The following is a 27,663-nucleotide window of genomic DNA, read 5'->3' on the forward strand; positions in this document are numbered from 1 at the left end:
AATGCAACCCCAAGCAAGTTCTCCAAGTAGGTGGTCTAAATTTACAGGAGCGATCGTGATCAGAACATTGGTCATGATCACTTCCCTACGTTCTTCATCCCTAAATTACTAAATTTTAAAGATTTTATTATCAGGTGTGGATTTCATCCCTTAATGTCCAAAAAATATAGACTAAACACGGTTTGGACAAAATGTGGATGACTGCGTAAACATCTCAGCATCGTTTCATCTCAAATGGTCCCAGATTTAAATCCCACCATGAGGGAGAACGCAGTAACGGAGAAGAAATGACTAGCTTTCTGTGGTGAAAATAACGGTAATATCTGCGACTAAGGTTTCCAAAGAAACAAGTTAACTACCGTTGAAGAAGCAAGGCTACCGTGGACGCACTGGTAGCTTTAATGCGAAATTCTGTCACAGAATAGAAGGGAGCAGGTCTGCCCGTGCATTTCATTCATTGCGAAACCAGACGACGAGGTATGCAATGTCGCAGAACCTGTTCCTGCAAGTGCAAACTGCTCTTGGGTGGCATAACAGGACGGACAGCATAATAGGCAGGAAAGAGTGGTTTGCAGTGGACCATGCGAAACGGTAGAAACCGAATCCGCCGAGTTCCATTCGACATCACGAAAGAGACCCGGCGTTGGTATTTCGCAACGTTATCATGTCTTATCTAACTTAATGCGATATTTTTTAAAAAATTTACTTTAAATTTGTGAGGAACTGGAAGTCAAGAATCCAAATGTGCAATAACAATAGTAGCCAATTTAGGATTGATATTCAATATGTTTAGGCCATTGTATCACTATAACCAGCAGCATTTTAATAGTAGTAGAATTCAAATTCTTGCTGCGTTCTCGTTTTCTCTTCCTGACTTTTTAAAATACACATTCATGACTTTGAAAAGCTTTGTCAAAGTTAAAGTCGGCAGGATGTACAGGTGAAATAATCGGAACTGGAATTACAACGTAAAGTGAAATCCAAACCAACTGTCATGTGGCCGAATCACTTGATTACGCTACCGGGGACTTCCTGGAATTGAAAGATGAAACACAAGCAAGTATACATGAACTAAATAAGATAGTGTCGGACAGTACACTTGGTGAGAATAGAAGATAAATATATTTATGCTTTTGACCTAAAATCTGAACTTATGGAGCTACAGTAGCAAGTAAATGCTGTCGCTAAAAACAAATATGACGATTTTGATATCAGATTGGACAAAGACCACAGAAGTCCATGGAAGGAGAGCACTGATCACTACGACACGGGTAGTGCGCATTGGAATTCGTTGCGTTCGAGTGTTTAACCTATATGCAGTGTTTTCTCTGCATCAACGTATGTACACAGTTTGGACAAAATATGGAACGATCCTTTTTCATGATAGTGCTGGATATCTTCTACATTTGAAAATACCTATGCCAATCGCCCGAACTGAAGTTACCATTGCTAAGAGCATTTAGATGTTCCTGAAGAACCTGGAAACTCGTTAGTAAGTTCTTATCCTATGTGTTATCCAAATGTTTGGTAGATTTACGTACGTTACAGAAAGTTTCGGGTTAGAATCTAGGAACAGATATTTCTTTGTTAGGGTTCATTATTTTTATCACATCATCATCTTTGTACCGACCTCCGTAGCGGAGTGGTTAGCACAGCGCGCTACAACGCCATTGGTCCCGGGTTCGAATCCTGGCCTGGGGATGTGTGTTCTTTGTGAATGCCCCTTCATCAACTTCACCATACAATCACTCATCGTCGCGATTAGTCAAAAGGAGGCGCAAAATCATAATGTAAAATAATATCTAGGCTGGGATGATATCGAGACGAGCCTTCGCAGATTCTCCGTCTTGTCTCAGATTAGTAAATGGGTGTCTCGTTCTCGGTCTTGTCACGAGTCACGAAGTAGACAACATACACAATCACTGCACAAACTTTTACAGCGTAGAGAGGTGTTTCATGAAACATCTTTCTGGGGGCCACCTCGTTTCGGAGCTAAAAGGGTCCCCGAAAAACAAGATTTTATCCAGAATATATATATATATATATATTTGTAAGTATAAGTAGATAACCACTTGATTTGTCTGAAGAGATCGTGTAGTAATTGGCCTCGCTTCGATAAATCTCGAAAGGTCTCATTATAATCTCGATTTTTATAAGCCCTGCTTCGTACCAAGCATTAGGATTATCGATATACAATCAGAAGTTCGCCCCTGAACTCAGTTCGAAAGTCCTTCATCGTATTCATGTTTATACACATAACACCGTTGTTATAGTGAGAGGAATGCGGAAGTTTTCTCTTGTAGTATCAGTATCTGCGTACCCCTTATTTGAGGTAGTTTGTAAATGTCCTTAGTCCTGCACATCTCCCGACTCCCATTCTTTCATTAAACGGAGTGCCTCCTTTATATTTCAGAGCTACTATTATTACTATTTGAACAAGCGTGGAGGCATATGGCAACAACCGCCCCTTCGGCGGACTCTGGAAGGTTCGCTTCGCCACAGTTCGTCGAGCGTGTTGTCTGGCTAAAAGGGGGGGAATATCTCCCCATCGCAGTGGTCGCCATGGCAACAGCCGCACACAAACATTCACCAACCCTATCCCTCCCTCCTCGCGTACACTTTTCACAGGAATTTCCATTCGATTACTGAAAGGACTTGGAAAGAATCAGCCTTAGACGTGCCAGGGCTTTGGGCACGAATTGGAAATTACAACAGGCGCTTCGATTCGTGATCAGGTTTGGATCAGCAACGATTCTGCTTCGTCACAGGCAGAAGCTCATTGTCCGTGGTTCTATTTTTTTTCTTCTTCACTGCACTATTGTGCTTGCGTATGGTCTTAAAGGCATTTACTGGCGTGGTGTGCCCAGTTTCATTTTCAGTCTCTTTCAATTACATTTACTTGGAATTTAATAAAAGGACACAACTGTTGACATGTATCCCGAACAACACGTGCATACTAGCATGTTGTTTCTTTCGCAATCATCATTCTGTCTCCCGAAAATTTGTTTTAAGTCGATTTCATGCACTGATACAAGAACTGGGTCCGAACCACCGGTGATTGAGCCGAACTGTTGATTCCAAGGTGCCATCGTTAACCACTATGCTATATGGGAGCATCCTGTTCCCATCCTCATGACTGTTATATCTGCGCGACATACAATAACGTATTCCTTAAAATAAAAAAGCATCAATTCTACATTTGAGATTTTCCTCCATCGTGTTCAAAATAAAGAAAAAATACTTATGAAGTGTAAACAGTGAGGCGCCTGCATCGAACGGCAATAGATAACAATCAGAGTGTATCTTTCTGCCATAGTATCTGTTAATATGATCGTAAGAACCTAAAAAAGATAGATAGATACTGAAGGGAACAGCGCCGAAATTGGTATTTTTTTCGGTAGTGGAAATATTCGTCATGATGATGAACATTGAGTAACAAGAGGTCTTAATGTTTTAAGTTCGACTTCTAATCAACCTCTGGAAATAAACAGACAATTTACTATGACTCAATTAAACGAATTTCGATTAATGAGGTAACCTTGTACAAATAGGCAACAGATATGAAGCGTATGAAGTTATCCTGATCCGCCCCAATATTAGTACCTATCATGCTCATGATTAATGCTATATAGCTTGACAATTAAATTGGTAAATTTAGTGAGTGCATCATTGTAAATATATTTATGTGCAGACTGTTACAGGAGAGATACTGAGTAGTAAAAGATGATAATTTTGAAGAGGCAAGTTTGTACGTGACTACTAGTAATAACAGGTTACGCAGGTACAACATGGCAATATATAGGTACTCGAGGTAACCCAGGAGGCCATCCATGTTTCTTTGTTAAAGTGGCAAGTGAAAAATATGAAAGGGTTCGTGGCCTTTTCAACCTGTCTACTCCCACGAAATTAGAGGTTCCGTGCATTTCTTCGAGGAGGAGGCTGTATTAAAATAAAAATTTCTTGGGAAGTGATTGGGAAGACTTGCTTATTGTTATGCACGCTTATCACCCTTGTTAACCACAAGAAATTATCATACGCATCCCTCAAAGGACGCTACAAGTGTGCTAACACCAAATATGGATGCGCCGGCCGTTTTCGAGGAAGTTCGAATTAACATATAAAAAGCGGTCTTTTACTTTTCTTGACGTATTTATGATGGACTCCGTGTGTAATTATTTAGGAACATCGTGAAGAAATATGGAATCGTTTCGGGGAAGAAGAGAATGGATCACACGTGGACCGGAACGAGATGCCATTGCTCTTGCAAGGTCGTGGGACTCTGGAGGACGTCCAAGAGGTCTTTTGAATTGGGATTTGGCGTCCTTGCACAGATTGGAAGTCTGTAATGCATTGTTCCGCGGACTGCATGTGGCATGCTTGAACAGCGGGCGCATCATAGTAAGTGGGAAGTGGAGCGCCTTTCTTAATTTAACGTTTAAAACATGGATGCTCAAACCCTGGTGTTGGTGGTGAGGGTCAAGCCACTTGGTACATGGAAAAATTACTTATTAATACATTTTCTCTCTTTTTTGCCTAGATGTTTGTTTGCCTTTCTTTACTTGTACTGTTTTCTCATGTTCCTTTTCTCTCTTTTCTTTTTCTGAGACTTGGAATCTATTTTTTCTTGCCCCCCCCCCCCCCTCGATCCGTTCTTCTGTCTCTTTGATTATTTCTTCTACTACCTTTTTAGTTTCATATCCTTCTTTCTCTCTCGCGTTTCTTTTATTTCTTTCTCTCGCGCGCTTCTATTATGTTTCGTTCTGTCACTCTATTCTATCGTTCTCTCTCTCTCTTTCTCACTCTGCTCTCTGTTTCTAGTCAAAAACAATTAACAACACATTATCTTACGATAAAGCCATTTACATTTTACGATGATCCTAATCAAGACATTACCTAGGCAGCTCCAGTGTCCAGTGGAATCTTCAATGGCTCACAATGTTGGATTTGTCTCAGCTACAAGTTTTTTTTCGGAAATAAGATAACTTTGGTGATATTTCAAACTTGAAGACTTGAAGAAAGTGGATCTGTTTAGAAATTATTGTGAAAATCTTTGCATACACTGCGAATTAGGTTTTTTGTACCCTGAAACTATTGTACATATCCCAGTAACGCAGAGATTCCTACATAGAATTATTTTACTAAAATTAAAATAGAAGCTTTGTTCCTGATAATAGGCGTTTTCAACAACAGATGCTGCTGACCTCAATGGCTCGGCTCCAACTGTTAGTAACGTGCAAGAACTACTTATTTTAAGTATGCAGACGAAAATAAACAATTCCTTCACAGTTCGTAAGAAGATTTTGGAACTTTTCGGAGGGAGCCGTTGACTGAGATTCTCTTTCTCCCAAAGAACGAGCTGAAAAGTTTTCGCATAGACTGGGGATGGAAGGTGACGATGGGCGATGACATCCCTGTTGGCGCATTTCCGGCGATACTAATTGCCTCGCAGACAGCTTTTGAGAAGTATGCTTAAGCGGCTGCCGAAACGCGGATAAACTGTAGCGACTCGCAAGCATCTTGATTCGAGGCCTAATTTCCCGTTGAGTCCCGTATCCACTTTCCATCACACCGTGTGCAACTCTCTAGCTGTCGATTGCGCTTTAGCTGCCTGTACTCTTAATGTTGCAGTAATGAGTCCGTAATAAACTAGTTGGAGCTGAACATACTGCTCTGAACATAGCTTGAGAGTTCAATTGTGCTAAACTAGTTTTTTATAGGTCTTTGCTTGTGTAATCTGAGTAATCAGTGACTCTCGAATGAGTCAACAGTTGACTCAAATAAATAAATAGACGAGCCAATTAAGAATAATGACACATGAATTAGAAATTTGTGTGTTGAAGCCCTATTTGATTTCTGTACTTTGTATCCCATAGTCACCAATTGCGATAATCTGCGTCGGATAAACATATTTGTAAGTAGATGTCTCACTCCACCTAATTTCACATTTGCAGCTTGGATTAATTTCGGAGATGTCGACAGTTTGCACGGAAGTGCGGCAACTTCACGGCAGAAAGATAATGTTATCAACTTTCCTGAGTAGCACCTTAAAACAAAGCAGTCACTGTTTAATTTTTGACAGTTGCAAATATTCTACACTGACTCTCTGAGCAAGAGCTGTTTGTTCAGCTGACCTTCAAAGCCAACAGGTGACTTTCTCCGTGCAGGAAATTACGCAGCAACAGGTAATTCACATTACGCGTCACGGCAACCTGAAATTGCACGAAGTGTATGACTGCACTTAAACTATTGCCTGTAAACGCGAAACGATCCATTAATTCGTTGAAGCTTTTACGTCACGAGCATGTATCAGCTAATTATCATAAAAGTTGCTGTTTATGATCTAGGTTCGTTCTTGCGCTCAATTACTGTGCTTAAAGTTTTTGTCAATATCTAATGTCCAATTACACCAAACATGCGCGTGCGCGTGTAATGGAATGTATGATTTTCCTTATAGTATGTAATGATGAATAGTGGTTATTAATACGTGAGGGGAATATTTTAAGAATATCCGCCGTGCACTATCTGTAGTGTAAGGAAAACATCATGCATTTCAAGATCATCATTCCCCGAATTTAATACGTGCATTGTCAAAAAAGTGTATTTTCTGTAATACGGCAAGACCACTGGGGGAAGTTAAAAAATAACCTTATGCAGTAATTATAATGGCAAGCACTTGGGGGGATTACCTTCCAGGCTCACACACAATCAGATAACGCGTTTCCAGTGTATTTTTAATTTCACGCCTCCCCTGTTATGCATCATATCAGTACAACTTGGCCAAGATAAGAATGCTCACATAGACGCAAATCTTAAAGCCACGATAGAAGGGGAAGCGAAATGGGAAAACAAATGACTGTGCACTTTTAGTTCGGGGGTGTGCCGGGGGTATTCTTATCTTGGTTATGGTGTAGAACAAAATAGCGTATAAAATTATGTGGTCAGGAAAAGAAATGCGCTTAAAGGTATGCAACCCAAATTGCAATAGAAATAGGCGGGATTGCATACAATGTAAGGATGTAACTCCCTCTACAACACAATGACGGGGGAATTGTTAATGAACTACAGTACAAGCATCTTCGATGCTACCATTTCTAGCTTAGCCATATGCTAGCTCACCGGCTTAGTTTCCCTGTATTGCCGTTAGAATGTACACTGCTGTTCACATAAAGTGAATGTACACTCCTGTTCACATAAAGTGGCACACTTTATAGGGTTGAACAGTTGAAGAACGTGCGTGCCACTTTATCTGACCAGGAGTGTACAACGTCTTGTTGATTGATACTGCCTTAATCTTACCAAAGTTAAAGTCTTCTATCACGAACCCTTAAGCCTTTTTTGTCTTGTACCTTTACTTACATTCGAATCGTGTGTTCTGAGTCATAGTCTGAGTGTGGTCGTGACAATATGAACACCCTCGTGCATGACGGGGTACAACTGCACTTCTTGCCGTCCATCCGCTGGTGACGTCACTTGACTTTTCGCGTTCCTTGGCCGAAACGATGACTCAGGCGTCATTGCCATACCTGCAACTTGTTCTCCGGAACATCTTTTTTTTCTTTCTTTTTTTCCGGAAGTGTGTGCTGTCACGGTCGCTCGACCCAGCATCATTTCGCTTTCTTCCCAGAGGAGATTAGTCAGAGATGTGGAACACGCGGGATCAAGGAGATCCAGTAGGCAATCAGGCCAGTCGTGCGCGTTTGGCTTTGAAATTTCCTGCATCGGAATGTGAGTAAGACTTGTTGCGCCCGCGGTCTAATGCACTTTTGAGCAAACGTGATGCTGCGCATTCCCGTGAAGGCATGTTCCTCCTTTCGCTCGTCAAAGCAATTAGGGACATCTTTTTATTCCCAGAGTTGAGGTCCACGTATGTTTTGTGCTGTCATGTTCGAAATCATCATGATGTTAGGTCCGATAAAAATTATATAATAAACTGTATATGACTCAAATTAGTATGAGATATCCCAGTTTTGCTTACAAAATATCCTCTCCAGATTGCAGTACTGATCAATCAAACCGGCCAGATTCAAGATTGCGCCTCCGGCACATATTTGCACCAAGAAAGAGTAGTACTTCCTTGCACTGTGGAAACTTTAAACCCATGGAAATTGTTCAGTGAATAAAAATTCAATATCACTGTACGTGCTTCCACGTACTCCAACAACACTACGAATAAAGAGTTTGCCACTGGCGCTACTTACTTAGTCGATGCATGGAATGACAAATGACTGAACGCACAGATTATTTTTCTACAGTTATCAATGCCGATACCCAGCACTAGAAAACGTGTGTGTAGTGATTATCAACAAGAAATCTATACTGAAAAAATGCCAAACTTGCCCATGTTTACATTTACATTAATTTACCTAACCGTGAATTTTCACGTATAGGTAATAATTTATACAGCTGAAACAACACAGAAATGACGAGTCTTTACAGTTTATTAAATTAACAATTAACTTAAGTAGACCGACGCGTCTGCCTCTGGCATCCAAAAATAGCACAATATTGGTAAATTATTTTGTATATTTTAAATTACTATCTGTAGATTTTCAATACATTCCATTCAACAGCAGCAAATGCAAGTAAGTTATAATTCTGAGCACGATCAGTTCCCATCTTGATACGACGCGAACACGTTTCCACATTTATCTTTGTTATTAACCTACTAGTGAGATCATGGAATGTAAAAAACAATGCGATGAGCAGCAAATTGTAAAAATTATTCTGAGAAATTCAATTTGTATGTAAATTAATTCAATTATTTTTCCTGATAAGGAAAACAGCATGTAATTATGGCTTTCTTTTCGCCTCCTCCGAGTTGGAAGAATCCTCACTTGTAATTGAATGTTGCAAACCGGATTCGCGAATACAGGGTAAAAGTTCACGTAAATCTAGACGGAATGCCTAAAGCAGCATAATATCTGTCAGGCCCCGTGAGGCCGCCACGTGGCCAACTCACCTTGTTACGAGTTTTCAAACAATAGGCTATTAGAGAAAGAAAACAATGTCTGCGCCACAGATGCAGTGGAGGTGCAGCCCAAGGTCGAATTCCTGGTACTCATAATACACTTTTAACGCCTTGGGTTCACGAAGTAGTGTTTGAAGTGGGCGAGTGCTACCCCTCCAGCTGAAAAAAATTGCGAAAGGCAACCCCCTAGCTAGAGTAATTGTAATATGTGTAAGCATCCCCCATGTGCTTCATTGTATCGATTTCCACTTCCAGCAGAGAGTAGCAGTGTGCTGTCTGTACAGCTTCGCTTCCTCCATGGCGTAGTGTGATAACGTAGTTTCCTTGTAATCAAGCGAGCCCTGGTTCCATGCCTGGTTAGAGGCACATAGTGTTCGGATCCCACTTTAAACTGTAGGTCCAATCCCAATTAGCCTTTCTGTGCATAAAGTGGACTTAAAAAAATAAACATGCCAGTGAACGCTGTAAGATTGCTCAAGAAGCATCGGGAATGTGGTGTGAGGAAAGGGCCCAGAGATTGTTCAAGACGCATGTTGGTTGTGGTACTGAGGAGCGCCCGAGGACTGCTGAAAAAGTCTCTTGGATATGACACCGTTGGAGTTCATTTCAGTAGTTCCTCTACCTCATTATATCTCAATCTCGGTATAAAGTACTCTCTGTGAATTAAGGTGTACTTCAATATAACCTTTGGTTGTGGATACATGTGACACCAGTTGCGCTGAGAAAGGACAAACTAGCAATTGATGGATAACATCCACATTTCGTCGATAGGTGACCACGGCGCTATCCTAGAAAGAAAGATGATCGAGTCCGATTAAGGCCATGCCTCGCCTTCGAGCTTGCTCGTCTTGGGTTGGTTAATGGTCGTGGTAAAACGATACAAAACGTAGCTCTAAATGATCCTAAAGCAGGAAGTGCGTGACCAATCAGTTCAAGGATTCGTGCTGGGATTGTACGCCTCATTCCTCACGGTATAGTAAAAAAGAATTAAAAGACGGACGGACCTTGTTTGTGTTGATCTGAATTCGTTCATATGGATGAGTTTTGGTGTTTTAAGTCTACTTTATGCACAATAAGGCTAATCGGGACTGAACCTACAGTTTAAAGTGGGATCCGAACCACTATGTACCTCCAACGGGTATCGAACCCTGGACCCCTTTATTACAAGGCGACGACGCTACCACTGCGCCATCGGGGAGGCACTATATGAATATGGGGTATGAGGTAATAGAAAAAAAGGGCATCGAGATTATACTTCATATCTTGTGAAAAGCATACGTCTCTTTACGACAGGAAAGTGTTCAGTTCCCCCATAACTAGCATTCCGTGATGATTTAACTATTAATATTGCCAAGAATCAATGGAAGACAGTAGAGTCATCCGGGGGAAGTATCCACGTAACAAACTGTCTTTCTTTTTTATTTTCCAGAAACAGAGAAAACTCTTCATCCATACCCTCTGTGAAAAATGTTCATATGAACACAGAAAAATCTTTATCATGTGTTCATTTATTTCAGTGTATGTGGCTGATGAGTATTTTTCCCATGTTTATGATTCAATAATCACACTGGAGTTGAAGAGTGGCCGGATCTGTAGAGCTCATTAAAAAAAATGGATAAGTTGAACAATTCCATACCACTGACTGATCCAATTTCGATTTTTACGCTTCCTGCAATTGCTTTCACGGTAACCGTATTGAATCTGATCACGTGAATGGGACGAATAATTACCTGCAAAGGAAATTGCTCAGTTCATCATTTGTCGGTTAATCTATGCCCTTTAGAGCCAGCTTACGCCCCCCCCCCCCCGCACGGCTACTTTAATAGACCGACCAGATGGTAAGGTTATCTACCGCTTCCGTGTGTGTCACACACGTATGGCACCAGGCGAGTTGTATTGGTATTATCTATTAATAGCACAACCCCCCGCGGCGGAAGTCATTCCACAGGTACACCAGTCTCTGAATGCGAATTACATTTTTTTTACTTTGAGGTGGGGGAGGGGGAAAGAAATCCTCTCCTTTTTGGGGGAAGGACAGATAAATGCATATTATTATTTACTGTAGTGGTATAAGTATTATTATCATCATGATGACTGGAGAAAAACACGATGATAAATAATAACTTCATATTAAATCACTCACTTTTTCACACATAACTCTTATTTTCCGAGTATTGGCTCGATTTTTTTCATCCAGTATTGCATTTTGAAGTTAGTTATATGGAACTAATGTCAACATTTTTGAATATTTACTGGAGCTCTATGTAGAGGTTATTTCATCATATCACCACTCATCCCATCGTTGCTATTAGCCAAAAGTTAAAGAAAAGCGACACTAAATAACAAAAGCCAAAAACAAATCGTGTAGGCTATATGAACTTCTGAAAAAAGTTCAATATCTCTTGTGTGCAAGCTTTTAATGTGTACAAAAAAACGAGAGGCCTTCCATAAAATACATACGTTTCACTCCTTTTTAGCCAACGATAAGAAACACATGAAATATTGTGAAGTATCTCCAGTTTCACAGTAGTTTGATGCAATGTCAAACAATTATATAATTTATCAAGTTTGAAAGTCAGACAATTTAATTACTTCACGAACAAGTGTACATTTGGGAAATATTTGTGTTTAGAAATGTGGCTTGGAAGGGGGAGCGGGACGTAACATTATTCCTCGTTTACCTCCTTCCCAGGGATGCTTCAGTCTAATAAGGGGAATCCCTGTCAACCCCTTCCTTCTGTCGTAAATTCGCACCCTGCACTTCGGAAAGTAATTAAGTTGTTGTGGCACATGCTGAAAGTAAAGGTATTTCGATGGAGATTTCAACAGATTATGTTTAAAGAAGTTCATTTATTCCCATCCACATGTGCAGTGGGATTTCCTGAACGATTACAAGCCGTGACCAATCAGTACAACTAATCACCCCAGTCAACAGGAAAATGAAAGTTTTGTGCAGGAACAGCATCGGGTAAGAAATTGCTTACCGTGATACCATTACAACATGAAGTTTGGAAAGAGGATATTATGTAACCAATATGGTCATTGTGGCAGCCTCCTCCGCATCTTGTGTGGCAGCTAACTCTCTGGAAGCGCATCGAGCCATAATTGATATTTTAATCGGAAGAATTGACAAGCGAAATGACTCATTACCGCGTCACTTGTCAACCATAATTACGGAGACTGCTTTAGCGGAGATCTACCACGAGAGATTGATGTTGACGTCTTCCGAGCGCACCCGGGAGTCAGCAAAAAGCAGTCCGGCTGGTGGAAATCCTACCACCGAGTCCTTAACGCTAATTTATGTCGTGTCATCTTGTTCACACATAGGCTTTTTCTTGCTTTAGGTATTAAGGCCCATATGTATTTAATATACTCTAGCCGTACAGCCAAATCAATGCAGCTGCAATTACAACACAGCTGTTTTTATTTTATGGCGACTCGGTACTGCGTCTGGGTCATATTCAGCCTCTTATCAAGGTGTCTGGGAATAATGCTCGGAGCTTGCTACCGATCTCATCACATCCAGAATGGCCAAGATGGAGAAGGTATGAGGCCCTAGCTCCACACTCACTGCAATGCACAGGGGATAGCTGTATCACTAAAAACTGCTTCCTGTGAAAAGCGTGTGCACTTCATCACCAATATAACATAACGAGACTTATTAGTAGAGAAACTCGTTTTTTTTACCTATCAGGAAATGCTAGAAATAAGATATACTAACATTTGCGTTTGAATCATAAATGAATACACACGCACGCAGCATCCTTTAATAACTTAATAATTAAAGTTTTTAAGGAGAATTGTCCTTGCAATTAAAAAGCTCTGCATTTCGTTTTGGTACGAGGTATTTATAATTGTTGCCTAAGTTTTCTAATTCCAATTTATGCACCCAGGCTAATTGAGAGTGAACCTGCAGTTTAAAGGAGGATACAAACTACTTCACTTCGATGCGTCTCACAGATCATCGAATGCAGAACCTCTTGATTAGAAACTGGTAACATTAACTACTACACCACGGATAGGTTCCTGATTAACAGACTACTTGACCTAGCTTAGATTTAACTTCATAATATTCTCTATCTTCTAATCCTCTCTTGTGAAAATATATTGTCAAATGGTTAAGTTCCAAACTCATAAATAATATGCAAGGTTTCCAAGAAACAGATTCAACTCCATGCAAAATTAGAAAACAGAACAAACTATAATTAAGATTTCATGGAACAGAGTTCAATACCTCAGAAGTTCTCTATTGTGCGTACTTATTTTTAAGAGCTCAGTGTACTTCTCACAATAATATAAATGTATATCTTTTAAAGCACTGCATATTTCATTCCTTCCTCTGTGTGTCGAAAAAATACCCCGTCCTCCAGGAGTATCACCGACGATGCCGTTGTGGTAGGTGTTGAATTGAGCAGTGGGGAGAAGGGGAGAGGAACAGGAGATGGATCGATGCAGGCAGACACGACCTTCACCAAGCTGTACCAGGATTGGAGGAGAATGGCTGCCTGGCGGCGCACAGTGGAGCGGCGTACGGGTTTAATTCTGAAACACACCGAAGGGCGCTGCACTTGACACGCTTTGAACCACGGTCCTTTCAGAATGAGATCTTTGAGGCTTCGACACGCGAAAGAGACTTTAAAGGGGGTTGTTGGTTACAGTTTGTTTCAAAATTAAAGCACAAAGAGATACTTTTAAATTATAGGACGAAATGCTTGCCGCAGTGCATTAATACGTGTATGGTGTATTTTTATTTTGCTTTTCGCGCAGTCAGGAGAAAATGGCCGTGGTTATGAAATCATTAAAACACACCCTAGCATTCCCATAATTTTATCCCTTTTTGGCAGAGAGCCCAGTAATGGTGAAAAACTCAAGCGCCAGTACACGAGACAAATTTGTTTTTCAGGACAGGAATTAGTTTGAATGAAATGTAACATGTTTCAAAAGAGGGCAATTTTCTCCTGTCTGTATGGAGCTTTTCTGCACCTTTATGCGATTTCAGACAATGAGGATGAATGCTGATCACATAACGTCAATAAAGGGAGACACTAAAAGGAAGGCCCACTCGCCTAGCAATAATTTCTTCTTAGTTTAAGTGTTCTTAGTTGAAGGTACCGTCCCACCTATTGTCCGATGTAACTGAGGAAAAACGCAAAGGTACAACTGTCGGGATTTCAACATACATCCTGAATATATGAGCCTCATCATGGCCGGCATCCTTGGCGGGATGGCCAAGCGTAACGTCCTTCGAAACCAGAGGTCGCACCTTTTAATCTTTGGTAATGCATCACTGTGTTTCTCGCATCATCTATTTTATCATTCATCCTTGTCATCGCGATTGGCCCAAGATGTAGAAAGACGACGCAAAATAAACAGGAAGAAAGAGTTCCATCAGATACATCACTCGCCTAAATTTATTCGATTGTAACATTTGTTACACATTTTACAGCTGGATTATATATATATTTTTTTTTCGGGGTGCTGCGAACTTCAGCATACAATTATAGTACTTGTCCAGCTTGAGTTGTATTCGGAAAAGGCTATGTTGGCGGTTCAATCTCAACTATGTTATGCTGTTTTGAAGCCGACTGATCCAGATCTCTCGCGAAGCTTGGCTACTGGAGAGCTCCGCGGTGCAACTTCGCAACACACACTCAACGTTCAAAAATAAAAGGCAGGGGACTGAAGAAAATATCGCATTATTTCAAATAGAATCAGGAAGATAAGAAGTACTGCAGGATAAACCAATGCAAAAGGGTGTAACTAAACAGGACGCGTACCCATAGATCTCGCACTTACTGAGAAGGATTGAAGATACATTGTTCAAAGAAATATACGGGAAAGAACTGGGTCACCATATCTTTACACCTTTCTCAATGGGTGTCATTGATATCGAACACAGTCATCAAAGAAATCCTTGTCAGAAAGGTAAATAGAATTTGAAGGTCTTCCTTCTCTACAAAGGTCATTTGATTCGTTTTATCGTAATATAAAGGAAGCTTGTGATACGGTAAGCCTGTAAAATTATTTTCGCATTTAAAGACATGCCTATGATAACTATTGGATTTTAATGCAAATATATCTAAACTTGTATGTATGTAGCGTTTGCGTGCGGGTCCAGGGAGTTCTATTACGGAATCTAGTTTTTTTTCATGAGATCATCATTCTTAGTATCTACTAACACTACACAGGTACTCAAATGACTGCGTACGAAATTTGCGCGAGTAGCAGCATTTCATAATGCAAATAATAGTAATAAGTCCTTTTTGTCTTTTCCGTTCAACACATCCATTGCCTTCGTTTTTACGTACTTCTATGTAGCAAAATCCACGTTGCATTTTTTATCAAGCGACTGATTAGTTTGTCTGGTCTTGAAGGAGAAATGAGGATCAAATGGAAAAAAGTGTAAAATTATTTTTTTCACATTTTGTACACGTTAGACCGACATAGACACTATTCGGAGAGGATGTTTCTCTGCTCTCCGAATTCTCACCAATGCACAAATAAAACGTAAATCATTGACAAAAAGTATAAGGCATGATAAAAATAATAGACACGACTAAGAACAGTAATGTTCAGAATAAGTTCGTAATTTTACAAGAATGAAATTCTTAAATTGCACCTATTATTTTGAAGATAAATTTATTCAAAAACGGTACAAGTGAGGGGCTGTTTTCCGTCATATTCAGAAAGATGTGATGCTTGTGGAAAGAAGTTCAGTGAGAAGTCTACCTATGTTTTCTGGCTTAAAAGAAACATTTAGAAAAAAACATTCCATTCCCCGGTGCTTCACCCATGAAACCATTTCCTGCCTAACAGTATTTACAAGTATATTGCCAATGATGAAGCAAAAATGTGCCACAAGGTCTGCAACTTGCCATTAGCAAGTATTGCACACGAGCGATATGAGAAGATTCAGCCGTGAGAGGAAAAAAATACAAATATCGCGTGCTGCTGAGTTGCGTCTGGAGTTCCCACGCGGTTCGTTGACCTTCGTGTTTGTTATGAACTTGGTATGTGCGACATTGTCAGGAAGAATTACTTTTTGTGCTTATCATAAGTTCTACATGAGTTTTAAAATGTCTTCCGTACATTCCCCTTCAAAAAAAACATGCAAATCAGTACTTTTTCACACGTGTTTCTTTTGTTAAGCCTAACTGCTTACGATATGCAAGATAAGCAAATTGTCCACTAACAGTCAGGCAAAAGACTATGAAGTAGCTTGTTCCAAGCTAGAGATGGATGGATTGGAATCTCAAGATTCCAGTATCAAATACTGATGGGTTCAGTTAATGAAGATTCTATTACCCAATCCATGAATCAAACTGGATTCGAATTTGAACACCCATCCTTAGTTCTACTCTAAGTTTACCCTAAATATTTGTGAACGCGCTGTATGTTGTGCCTTCTGTTACATTACACAATGTCGGGACAGCTCATTCTGTTATAATTTGCTGTGTCGGCAAACATACGGGAGTGAAAAGGTTGCAGATTGTATTGAAAATCTTTTCCGTTTGATTTTAACTGACCATAAAATTTATCCATTTTCTCGTGTCTGTTATAATAGGTAATGGGAGAGAAAACTGATAATGGGCATATTTAATAAAGATTGCATGTTAATTAATTATCCGTAACATTCATAAAACTCTTCTATATTTCTGTAGGACCTCCAGATAGCATAGTGGTTATCGCAATTGCCGTGTAATCATGATTCAAGAGGTCTCGTGTTCGATCCGGGTGGAGGTATATTGCACAGTGGTTCGGGTCCCACTTAAAACTACAGGAACAGTTTTGATTAGCCTGTCTGAACATAAAGTAGACCTAAAAAAAGAAGTGTCAGTAATTCTGTACTTACAATACAAAATTATTGTATCCAAAGCACAACTAAACTGTTTCGTGGTGGTTTGTAGTATTGCCGTTATGTTATCCATGCAACTCTTAATGCTGTATTGAATTTTATCTTGACACATTCGTGAAGCACGGAATGTGGTATAGGGGCTGGTGCTAATCGTAGAGTACAAGGGTATTATGTACAGAAATAGTAAAATTTGTTATAAGTCCACTTTGTGTTCAGATAGGCTGATCGGAACTAAACATACAGTTTAAAATGGGACTCGTTACTTCACATGTGCCTCCATCGCGGAGCGAACGCAGATTCCTTGATTACGGTACTCTCTTCTGTATTTTCTTGGGTAAATATTTAATTAACATTAAATAAAATCTGTGGATTCGTCTTTTCTTACGAATGTAGATTTCTTCCTATTTAGGCTCATCGCTACTACGAAGAATTTGACGGCTAAATTAAATTTATGAAGGGACACTAATAAATGATCGCTCATGCCAACACCAGGACTCGAACCTGGAACCGTCGTTCAGAGAATCGAGAGTCCACCACTCAACGCGCTCGCCAGCGAGGCAGCGGTTTTGTTTTCTTCCTTGGCCGATACGATGAGAATAGGATTTCCCTACGGGACCTTATGCTTGATTCATAACAATAAAGCCAGAGCTTGTTTCCTCAGCCAAATGCATGGTTAGGTATGGCAAAAAATACAGTGTACCAAGTTCTTAAGTATGGATGAGCAAAATATAAGGATTACCATGGCCCCACCACTGCAAATCCCAGGACATAAAGCAAAGACTTGGCCTTCCCGGCACCTGGCCTCCGCGAGTCTCACCTGGAATATCATGGCGGCGCCTCATTTGGCCGTGAGAACGTCCCTCTCCCGTGGGAACGGAATGCCTCCCAACAGCACACTTGGCGGGGACAACAACGCTAAGTTTACGCCGCGCAAACATTATGTGGACTCAGCTGCGGCAAGCCTCGCCACTGTTTTGCACACGCTGCAAAAATCCTTGTAAATATGGTAGCCGTAATAATGAGGCCTCTGCAAAGGTGGCAACTCCTCATCATCTTCCTACCATCCTGAAAGTGTCATTATCCTCTAATCACAATAATGTACTTTTGATGCACTCTGACGGTAACTTCTTTATTTATTTGCAAGACTACAGGAAATTTGTACAAGGTTCGCGTAACTAATGCCGGACATTGTACAGTCAAGTTCAAAGATAAGTGTACTGTCCATCACAATATTCATCCACTTGTTCTGTGTGACAAAATCTTCAACACCGCAGGATTAATACTTTCCGTGCAAGCGCACAGGATATAAGATTAAATTGATTGAATATATTGATGAACAGTTTTTGTCCACTTATCTCGTTTAGTTGACCATTGCTATAATGTCCCGGGTTAAATTCCTGGTGGGGTCATATTTAATTGGTTTGGATACCTCTTTAAACTATAGGTTCTGTCCCGAGTAGTCTGGCCATAAACTTTGGAGTTTACCCCTCAGTTCTTCTCACCCCTCAGTTCTTCTCACAGGTATGGAGATTTTAGATCAAAATTTAGAACTACTCTCTGTGATAGTATTTCGAGGGGGCGTTTACTCCCTGGAAATCATGAAAGATGTGGATATGCGGGTGGAATGCAGTACCGGTGGTCTTATCCAACAATCGCCAAATGAGAAAGGCTAGTGTGATTTTTCTGCACCTCGAAACTAGCCACAGCTATCGGAAGAAAGAGTTCCAATGAATTATGGAGCATAAATGAGAAGCCACACTTTCTCCAGTTTCTCCTCTGTGGACAACCCGTTCGGAACCTGTACCCGTCGTTATTCATCTGAGAACATATCATAGTGGAACTGATTACATCACCGTTACAAGCTCAGTCAAGCATGGATAAGGCAAAGGGGATGTGTGTCTTTTGATAACATCATTTACAGAGAGCAGCTATTTTAAGCGCCAGCCTCACAGTATTGTAATACAAACACATGTAACAAGTAATGAAGAGAGGAAGGAATGCTGTTAATAATCGAGCAACGTAGGGAACGTTACAAATTTAGAAGTAAAGAAACATCTGAGAGAAACAATACGATAACAATAAATAATTCAGTAAATATTCTGATAGTCGTATGCACGTTTACCGCTGTATCAAGTAAGTGGTAAAACATTAAAATGTATTTTGGTTTTTGGTTTAATATTCTAGAGATTTCTCGGTTTTGAAATCCGAGAGTACTATATTGATAACGGCGATCGACAAGGTAAAATGATCAGAATAACAAAACAAAGAAATACACAGTGTCAAAATCACAGTGATATTTCGGCTGGACGTTATTGACTCCCATAAAGGGAATCCGAATCAGATTCCCATGGATACATGCAGCAGCGCTCTGGCGTTATATGGCCGATACCGAGAATGTGTGGAGCCCTGCAGCACACGAATTAATGTGGACGCAGCAATTCCTTATATATATATATATATATATATATATATATATATATATATGAGTTCTAAAATTGAATTCTCTTAGTCCTGGGAGACAAAAAATGCGCAAAAGAAAATTAGCAATCTCGAATGCGCTCTACGAAAAATAAATCCACATTTCCCCTTTGGAAACAGTACAGCAACAGGCCTGAATATTTTCCACTTACCTGTACCATAACAAAATCTTTCACCCCTGTCTTTTCTTTTTTACCTTAGCGTCTTCCGCTGGGAGCTTCGCCTCCCTCCCTACGATATTGCTGGTTCCTTCATTATTCTGACCCTTGCTCCTCGGCCCGTTTTATTCTTCCTGCTTCCCCCTACCAATCATCCACATTCCCTTCAAGTTCCCACAGGGAAGCTTCCTGATAGGGGACAGACGCGGTTGCCTAGTATTGATTTTTCCTCCCCGCTCCACCGTCCGTCCATCCAGCCACTGACAATATTTTGTCTCTGCTCATGTTTGTGATTGGCTTCATTACGAAGCGGTGCGTCGCGTACGAGCTTGTCGACGCAGAATGTAGAAATAAGGGAGCAATAGTTACGTACTGAAACACGTCTAGAAAGAATAAACACGTCATATTGAAGACTAACTTCGCTGGTGGAACTAGCAAAGGTTTGGACACGAAGTGGAAAAGTGGAAACCCTTATTTTTACCCCTTAAAAAATTAGCTCTCTAAATTATGAACTTTCAAAATGCAGATGTAACTGTAGTGTATTTTAAGCCCGTGTCCTTTATCCAAATAATTAAAATTTTACAGTGCGACTTGTTCAGACATATCAAGAGATCCGATTGGATAGGTTAGTTCAAAAACATATATTTTTATTTTGTTTGAGTCAGTATATTTTACATGTTTGTGTCCATTATTTCGAGGCCGAGGAAAGAATGAGATAGACTTTCTCATTAAAGAGACGACACTGTGCCTAGTCTCTGTACCATAGCTAAGAACATCAAATTACGAAGCCCCTTTGATTTACTATATGTTAAGACTAATCTTTCTATTGCTCTTCACATAGTCAGGAGTAAATTGCCGCAGTTCGTAGTGTGATTTTCTCTTCTGTCTAATCTTCTCTCCATTCGTCCTTATTTTCGCAATTAGCCAAACCTGGTAGAAGCGCGAAATAAAATAAATCAAATCATTAATTCGTTCTGCTTCACTCATCGCTGATAGCATAAATACGGTCTTTAAAATCGTAATAAAAAAATCGTGTTTATATCTAACTTTAATACCAATCGATGAGATTAACAATTTCAATTATTTTTTTCAGATGACTTTTTTAATTTTTCTATAAAAAATTATACACTTTTAGAACATAATACTTTTTTTGGTTTCAACTGAAACGAAATGTTCAAAATCGGGACCAACAAAATTGTAGCTCCGTCTGAGGAACAGCGTTCGTGAATCTAGTTCTGTTTTCCAACCTACCTCACCAGTCTGCCAAATAGAAACGTACATTTTTAAAACGCAGTCTGGTTTTGACAATGCAGTAGTAAAGAAGATTAACGAAGAGTAAAGTGCCAGTCTGACGTCGTTCACAATAGGAAAGTAAAAAAGCGAATTATTCCTGTCCTCTGCTTGTACTGATGATGTCTTCTTGTACCATTGTGTTACATCTTCGAGTTCCTCATTCTTCAGTTAAGAGCATCAGGTTAGTACGTACTGATTCTGAATTACAATAAGGACGTAAGCGACTGGACTACTGTTTTGTAATGAAAGGAATAATGGTTGTAATTGAATCCTCAACCCATTTCGAATTGGTGGACATAAACTGAAATAATGAAGCGGTCACAACATTCGTAATTTTGATCAAAGTGACTGGTTAAGGGTCAGGGAATTCAAAGCGGTGGAATGACATTTGAAAGACAAAGTAAACAAAAAGGGGGCTGTTGGCTTCGTCAACGAATGAAGGACGCCTGGGGACGAATGTTTCTTTTGAGTGTGAGATTCACCAAAGCCATCTAATCAACGTTTATCTTCACCATTGCTATTAGTCTATAAAGAGATAAAAACGGGCGTAAAACAACACTAGAAAGCTATGCGGATGCTGTCGCACAAGTGGCTACCATCCTCTGAAGTTACATATCTACTTTGTACGTTAGGGTTGATCATTCAGTATTGAAATATCATCGCGGGGGACTATGGGGCATTTATATGGCTCTCGTAATTAGTAAAATAAGCTACATATGCCCTTTGCTTTCCTTTATATCTGGATAGAACTTCAATAAATGAAAAGTCCATGTTTCGCAGTACAAATATAGTACACCAATAACAAATTGTATTTACTACGATGCAGTGTCATGTTTGCAAGAAAGCAAATAGTGTGTGGCGTTGCAGAAAGAAGCTTATGTTTTTTTTGTGAAGAGATGTTTTCGTTCGATAGGACGCGCCACGGTTAACACAATTGCGCAACTGCAATGCACGAGTGAACACCAGGTTTACGTAAACTGACACAGATTGTTTCAAAGCATGTACTCTCAGAGATAAATAAAGTACTGAGATAAATAAAGTACTAACTCCGAAGTAACACGGTTCAGTAACGACTCACTAATGGTTTTGGTAATTTTCAAGTGTAGCCTCCGTTCACACTTCCCCGAATCTCCACCACTCACATATACTAAACCGGAGCCCTTTAAATTAAAAGGGAAATGGTCTTTTGATCACCTCCCTTTCATTCGTTGTTTAATCTTTCACACCCTTCTATCTGTGGTGGTACGTTGGGTTTGTATTGCGTGAACTGTTGATTCAGGCAATCCAATTTTGTCCACAATGTTCTTCAGTAATCACTACCAAGTAACAGAGGACGACCCCCCCTTTTCCTAAGCTACAAATTTGAATGGATTATCTTCAGTCCTACAGCTGATATGTAGTGGTTATTCGTAAACAAACACGCACATTTTTTCCTCGCATCAGTGTAGTTTCTTTTAGTCATCGATAGACCATAATAAGTGAAACAAAATTTTCACTGGGATCGTATATCTGAAGTTGGATATAATACCCCCGTCCCTTTTCTAAATTCCATTTACCATTAATTGAAATTTAGGTGGTGATGCTATACAGTGAATGTAGAAATCCATCCTTTAGTAATCCTAATTCCCAAGAAAGAGTTTGTTTTCCTTCTGTGGTTAACTTAGGAAAAAACATTCAATAACCTTCCAGAAGCGTATGTCTATACAACTGTAGGGCTTTTTTAAATAACAAAAATCCCCAGTTTCATGTGCGGAAGTGTTGTTTCTATAAGGTCAACTGCTGCTTGGACCAAATCATTATCATATGACGCGTTATTTTCAGACACAGCAGGTTATCAAGGAAACAATGCCTTCATCCCGTGATTCATCTGAACTCTTCCACGCGATTCGAATCGCCGGCTGAGTCATTCCGTTAATCTCCTTGGCTACGTCACGCATTTTATTTTAATAACCGCCTGACTATTTCGTTACGACTTTTCCTGAGCACATTTTGTCAGAAGCAACAACACTAGAGAAATGTTTCAATGATAACCAACCTCATGAGTCATTTGAATGACCTTGAGCCAGATTGGAAATATATTAATGAATTATTCTGGTAAAAGTGATGTGGTTAGTAACAGTTCTGCACTGTGACATTTTTTTTCTAGAAGGCATATGGTGTACTCAGCTCTAGGAAGGATTTCAGACCAGAAGGGGAAATATTTAGTGTTCACATATGAACTAATCGGTTTGAAAATCTACTGAAATGATGTAGATACTAGCAAGACAAGTTTCAATTTTGAGTTACCTCTACAAGAAATACAATGGTTTGGTGGAGTATTACTTATTTTCTCTTAACTCTTGAAGGAGGATGGGCCGTTGCTACCTTCATATCCTACCCTATGAAAGTAACCATGTCTTGCGCTACAAAATACGGTAATATCAAATCAACACCACAAGGGACTTATGGAAATTAAGTCGATGGAAGATTGTTACATTGTTGATGTTAACGTAAGTAAAATCATCTGGAAGCTACAATGGTTCTGTCGAGTCAATACAACCCTCCCCCACTCCACGCACAAAGGATGGATATTTACATTGTATGCAAACACGTTGCACCACGTGGTCCGTGTTTAGTTTTGCCCCTCTGTATGTGGGGAGAATAACAAAAAAGTTGAAAGGGTGTGTCGGTATCCACCGTAGCCGGATTTTTCTTGTCTATCTCGCATTGCGCCTGTTCTTCTCCGTTGCACCATTCCACTTTTAAGCGTGGGTTTGCCTAACACAATGAAAGCCGTTCTGTTTGCTTGTTTTCTTGATCTTCTCGTCGGGATAAAAAAACATCGAGAATGCCTGCACAGGACCTTTGGCACGATATCCGATCTACAGTATACATGGGCGAAGGCATTAATGCCTTACCCGCTGAATGTCGAGGCATTGTGTATCTATGCTCGCCTTCAAAGGGATCGTTACAAACACAGGAAGGAAAATTCTGGAAGTGGCTAACAGACTGTTCTTATTTTTGACCTTGTAACTGCGAAAGTGGCTGCAATCGTGGAACCCCGCAGGCGGACTTCAGAATGAGGCCTTGTTTCAAGCTGTAAACAGTCGGTGGCGCTTCACGTGGTTTGTAGATAACATCCGAATGGTCTTACTCTAAATAATTACATTCCAGAATTAGATATGACAACGGTGTCACATGCAGAATGTAGAATCCGGTTTGGAATATTTCTTGGCGCGTTTCCGCTGGTGAAAATGTATGCTTATTCATTAGTACAATGCAGTATTGACTTGCATTTCCCCACGGTGGTTCAATAGAAGAAACACTCAAAACCATACAAATACTTGACAAAAAGAATGCTTTTTTTCTACCTCTGGGGGCTAGTCGTGACGAAGAGGATGAATGATAAAAATGATGAAGATTAGCTTATGCCCAGCCCGGAGAACGAACGCGGAACTTCCGGTGACTAGATCATGAGTCGATCCCGAGAGTGCTCAGTCACCGAGACGGATAAATTTGTTACTGATCGTACAAACATTCCAAGAAAGAAGGGGAGTAAGGGGATTCTAGCAGCGTCTATCGAAGCTCGGGATATTATAAAAATATGCATCTGACATCCCGAACATATCCGAACATTTGCGAGAGGGGCATGCAGTAACCAGAGGGGGAATCCCACCATCTCCCCTCTCTTCAAATACCAGACTGATTATAAACACTCTTGTAAATGTGCTAGTTAATTGAGCCCATTATTTCCTAACATTTTGCCATTTGTAACTTTTTCTTAAGTTGTTTCTATATTTGGCTGAAATCATGTCTGTACATGCGGTGCGTTGCAGCAGCAGTGTCAGCTTAGTAGACCTTAGATAGAAACTCCTCAAAACAGTGTAATGTTATCTGACCATGGTCAGTCTTCACTCAGTAGGCTAGTGCAGTCACGAGATTCCGAACTCTATCCTCGGTGGTGGCAGTGGCACATATTTAGCTAGCCATAAAACAGCAGGCACAGGTCACACAAAAAGAATCCCGAAGTTTGCTCTCGGTTGTTGACGTCCCATTCAGTAATCCTGTATTTATGTATCCGTGATTCACACTGGTGTAAAATTGGTTGTCTGCCTGTCAAGGCTCACAAGTTTGAAACGTTACTTTGGTGTTCGTTCATCTTCAAATGATCAGGACCTCTCTGTTTCAACCCATAGATTCTAAACAAATCAGTGGGATCTACTAATTTTGGCGCACAAATTTGTGTTGCTGACCGCTCACTATACGCATTGGCGTTTCATGTAAGAGCATGCAAGAACTGGGCAAGCACTGCCTGATTTGCTATTATTTTGCAAAGAACGTCACATAGGTAGCCATATCGCGTCTGCCATCTTATTAATGCAAGATTCGTTTTAGGCTGAAAAAGAAACGAAGAAAGAGGAAAAGAATCCATTGTTTTCAGACATTATCGTCTAAGTAGTTGCGGAAATTCCACATTTTATATCATGCGAATTACGCAGACATCTCAATAACTTCGGGTAACCGTTCGCGTTGGGTAGTAGTGTCACGCAAGCGTTTGTTTGTATCAATTCCAACACATCCACGTCACTTTTATTTCATTGTGCACATACTCGTATATGAAAAGTTATGTCAAGGAAATTTCGAAATTAGTAGAAAGGAACGGCCATGTCTTAACAGCAGATGTTACACGATAAAAACTTCAATCAAGATAAATCAACCTGGATATTTGAAATAATGACTTCCAAAATAATGAATGCAAACGTCCATGAAATGATGCACGACAAAAAAAAACGACAACAAAGTAATTTTCAGGAGTTGTTAAAGACTTCTTTAATATGATTTTCATGATTCGAGAAAGCGAAATGTAAAATTTTAGGCAGAACTTCAAACCTAAACATAAGTACACGTAAATGGAAAATTGTACTAGTCTTTACATCTATTTTTATGAATAGTGTTACCAACCCCAATAAGAATGAGAGAGAGAGAGAGAGAGAGAGAGAGAGAGAGGGAAAATATTGTTGCGGAATGCAATCACAGGAGCTGACAATTATTTGTTCAGCACCGCATTGTTATACCTTCGCGAAAAGCTAAAAGTGGCGGAAAAGCGAAGAAAAGAAAATAAATCAAAACAGGATTGCTGTCTTGCTCCCGGACCGCAAACAGTAAAAACCAAGGTATGTAATTTATTTAGGCGTATACGGTAGTACGAGACTTGAGAACAGCTAGAGAACACTATCGGTATTGTGGGTTTGCTTACCGGGCAAGATATGGCTGTTCTTTCGTTATCGTTGCGAATAACATGTGGGAGAAATGCGACGTAAAGTGAATACAGTTAGCGCGTACGTGGTTGTTAGACGTACGGACAACGTTTCCCAACAAAATCTCACGATAGCAGTTGCCTGGAAAGTTCTGAATTTAGTTGGAAAAATATTATTTATTGGGTTGTAAAACGTGAAACTTGATTTTGACCGTTATGTCATGAATGAGGTTGGCTGTTAAATTAATTTCCGTTGTCGTAAAAATTCGAATCAGGGCTGCTGGTGCACCCTGTGCGCAACGTGTAACATCGTTGGCATTTTAATTTGGACATCCCGTTGCCCGTTTACGAGGATAACACCCAACTCATTGACTGACTGACAGGGAAAGGGTGAAAGCGAGGCGACGCACGACATGGAACCGTGTGCTTGGCACCCACATAATACACGTGTGCAGTGGCGTGCCCAAGGCTCCAGGGTTCCTAAAAATAAAAGAACGTCAAGGGAAGGAAAAGATGGCAAAATGACGGCTGACTACCAGAAAAAATGTACATAACCCCTCCCTTTTGAAAATCCTGTACACGCCACGGCACGTGTGCCTGTAGAAGTTGCATGCGTCACGTGTGCAAGCTGAACGAAGGTGTGACATCGCCATCACACCCATTCGGCACACGAGAGACGCGGTTTTATCCATTTTTCCCTCAGTTCTTTTTTTCATGTTTTACTTGCACAAGCAAACCCTGCTGGAGGTGGCATTTCATTTACAACCATGTATTTAACAGTAATACCAATACGTACCGATAAGCAGTAGCCTACGGTACTCGAGTTTCTGTGGTGTATGTATGTATCCCCAACAAAACTGTATAACATCAAAACAACACTGTTTCCTGGCGCTTGTGGAAGTATTAGGCCTACTTAAAGTCCTCCGAGAACAAGTTGCTTGTTATATACAATATAACTATGCATAAAGCACTTGAACAGAAAGAATCAAGATTGCGAAGACCTAACCTTGACGAAAATACTTTTATTAGTAAAAACTGTAAGTTCCAAAGAGAGCGTTTTCATTCTCCGTAAGAAATACCGGAGAGTTAAAACACATTTATTGATGATATTTTTAATGCACTTTATCTAGTGCAATATTCGACTTCAAGATCCGCTACAACTACAGAATGGTCAGAAGTGCATGATCTTCTCCTTTACACTGTTGGCGCGCATTTTGGCAGAATTGAAGTACGTGTCCGCATTAATAAGAAACTGTACCTCCTCAAATTAACAGACCTGCATTTTTTAAAACCAATATCTGTGTCTCGTCTGACGCTCAATTTCTAAAGCGCCCCACCCCAAAAACACTTCCTTTTCGAGAATCCGATGCCATTCTCGGGTTTAGTTTCTGCGTGCACTAACGTTTATGACAGAGTGATCAGCATTTTATCAATTTACGGGATAGTAGTAAAACTATAATACTATGGCGACATTTTTTGCTTGTTAGTAGTAGTAACACATCAAAACTGCAGGAAAGTGAAAAGTTCACGACATACCCCCTCCCCTTTCCTATCTGACAATTTCTCGATATGCACACATTCATAATGGTTTAATTCCTACTTTAAACTGTAAATCTAGTCCCGATTAGCCGATGTAAGCACAATGTAGACGCGAGACAAACTTTTTTTTAAAAAA

General features: G+C 40.1%; 2 protein-coding genes across 6 annotated transcripts in view; one reads left to right on the forward strand and one right to left on the reverse strand.

Moving 5' to 3' along the window:
• Miga (mitoguardin) overlaps window positions 1-27,663 on the forward strand; it is a 563,944-nt gene that overhangs the window by 254,468 nt on the left and 281,813 nt on the right. The gene's annotated exons all lie outside the window — the stretch shown is intronic.
• LOC146001745 (protein unzipped-like) overlaps window positions 1-27,663 on the reverse strand; it is a 40,399-nt gene that overhangs the window by 12,191 nt on the left and 545 nt on the right. The gene's annotated exons all lie outside the window — the stretch shown is intronic.

The sequence above is a fragment of the Lepisma saccharinum genome, chromosome 1 (genome assembly GCF_977018435.1).
Source record: "Lepisma saccharinum chromosome 1, izLepSacc3.1, whole genome shotgun sequence".
NCBI classification, from domain to species: domain Eukaryota; kingdom Metazoa; phylum Arthropoda; class Insecta; order Zygentoma; family Lepismatidae; genus Lepisma; species Lepisma saccharinum.